General features: G+C 43.4%; 1 long non-coding RNA gene across 1 annotated transcript; it reads right to left on the bottom strand.

Annotated features, from left to right (window-relative positions):
• Positions 1-1,355: 1,355 nt before the first annotated feature.
• Positions 1,356-2,006, bottom strand: LOC114564464 (uncharacterized). The gene is made up of 3 exons (XR_003693749.1): positions 1,887-2,006; positions 1,579-1,643; positions 1,356-1,461 (listed from the first exon to the last, which is right to left on the bottom strand). It is a non-coding gene; the product is annotated as an uncharacterized LOC114564464 (long non-coding RNA).
• Between the last annotated feature and the right edge of the window lie 459 nt (positions 2,007-2,465).

Here is a 2,465-nt window from a genome sequence, read left to right as displayed (position 1 = left end):
GATTATACCTGGCCCTGACAACAAACAAAAATTCCCCGAATTTGAAATAAAAACTGAGCAGTTGGAGGAAAGTGGGACAGTTAGTTGCAGAGACTCTGGATATAACATTTGACTTCTCTTTTACCTTGGGAAACTTCCTGAAGGTCTCAGTAACATAGAGACACATACCCTGTGAAGATTTCCATGGTTGCAAGTAAAAAAGCAATTGCCAAACAAGCTGGCTTCAGAGGAATCCTCCCACCATGAGGCTCTTAATAAACATTATATACTCTATCCGCAGTATGGAGAAATTGACTTCTATGTTGTGGCTTCAAAAGGAGAAAGGAGAGGAATACTGGGGAGGGGAAATGGAAGACTCATAATTCTATTCCACTCTACGGTTCAGAGTACGGTGGAAGGCAAAGATTGATAAAACCCTGGTTCATATTGAACCACTCTCTAACCTGGAGGGCTCTGTGAAAACTCACATTGTCCCAAACAATAACATAGATGAGATGCTCATCCTGCTGCCCTAACAGAGCATCTCGCATGTGATGGAGGAAAATGAGGAGCTGGCACTGTATGAAAAGGGGGATTTCCGTCCCCGTAAACGCCTGTTCGTCTGTGCCACATACTGTCGGAAACGAACCATGACGTATGTGGAGAGCCCCGCGGAGGTGTTAATGGATCTAATTAGAATATGAATAGGAGCCTGGCCAGAGAACGTCTGGCCTGGCTGGAATTTCCTCACTCACTATTGGATGAAACCACTACTTTTAAACAAGAAAAATCTCTCGTGATTGGTTGACAGGTCTGTCATGGGTTAGGCTATTGGTCAACTTGGGCCATTATTATTATAATAACAAAATTATATATTTATGTATTATATATATTTATTTCATATGTTGTTTATTCATTTCATGGTTATCCTAATTAAAATGATTTGCCAGGAACGTGCTGTTTATTCAAAGATAGAGCTTTATTGACACAACACAATCAGAAAAAAACTATGTACAAAGCATCGGAGACACACAGCACACACAACAAATGTCCCTCGCTCACGAGAAGCAGCACCGTCCACACCTAACCCGTGGCCGGCTCGGAGCTGTAGGTAACCGGCAGCATTCGGTCTGAATTCGGTCCATTTAGCAGACGTCTGTGGTCGTTGTCCTGTAGGTCTATGGTGGCGCACTTCCAAATGTCACCTCACCCGCAGCCAGCACACTCCGTCTCGCTTCCAGCAGCTGTAAAATCAATCAATAAAGACAATCAGTACTGCGTGATGCGTATGGACACAACACATCTATGAAGACACCTGAAAAATATTACCATTGACCAAAAATGGATCTAATCTTACCCTCTTTTCTTTTCGACTCCGAGCTGAACCCTTCACAACAGGCGTCAGCAGCGTCATGTAAATCTGGACCTGCAGACAGCTCCGAGCAAATATAGGTCACAGCCTCGTTATGAGGCGAGGTTAGTCTGTAAAAAGAAACAAGAAAAACTATGGTTAAGATCGGTATCTATTAACGTATCTATGTCCTTATACAGAAGAGTTAATGAAGTTCATTCAATGAAAGCATATTCTTTAAATCTTACCGTTGCTCAGGTTCGTAGCGTCTGCTACAGTTTGTCTCAGAGTTGTGAAGACGGCGGACTGCTTCCTGTAAATTACAAGATAATAAAAATACACTTTTATAAAACAACTCACCAGCTCAGCTCTGTAATGAATGGCGCTGAAAGCAGCCAGGCACACAGCTCTGTGCTGTTCGCGTTTAAACTTGGTGAGGTTTAAAACATTACTGCCAAGTCTAAGTAGCCTGTTTAACATCCAAATACAGTCACTGTACAATCAAGAGTTAATAAACAGTACAGACTAGCTCGCAGTTTCATTAATAATCATATACTTATGTTGACTTCTTCTTTTCTGTGAGCGCATGTTTATGGAGCCCTGGAGGAGATATGGAGGAGAGAACAGTGTACAGATAACTATTTTACCAGTTGGCCTGAAATATTAGTGTTGACGAACTGACCGAAGAGCTGGTTAATTAACCCGACTCGTGTCACTGAGCCGGGAGAATCGAGTGCCATACGTCAATGAACCGACTCACTCCTGTTTTTTTCTTTTACTTCATTCGTGCCGTTGGCATTATATATATATTCAATGGTTGGCCGTTGTGTAGCTGGTATTCTTCTGCTACTGTGTGTTGTAATCTAGCTCATTAGCGCCTCCACTGGACTGGAGTGGTGGTGCTAGAATCAATCAGGAATGAGCTACTAATGCCTAGACCCGAACGAGACCGAATGTAACCGTGCAACCTGCCGGCCCGCTCGACTCTAATGTAACCGTGCAACCTGCCGGCCCGCTCGACTCTAATGTAACCGTGCAACCGGCCGGCCACTCGACTCTAATGTAATCAAGCGGTGTCTTGGTTCTCGGCAAGTTTGAGTTATTAACCGAGCCTTGTTTCTGGTGCATCTTAGAG

This window comes from Perca flavescens, chromosome 2 (assembly GCF_004354835.1).
Source record: "Perca flavescens isolate YP-PL-M2 chromosome 2, PFLA_1.0, whole genome shotgun sequence".
NCBI lineage: Eukaryota > Metazoa > Chordata > Actinopteri > Perciformes > Percidae > Perca > Perca flavescens.
The sequence above is the reverse complement of the archived record's forward strand: the minus strand, read 5'-3'. Positions and strand labels throughout refer to the sequence as shown.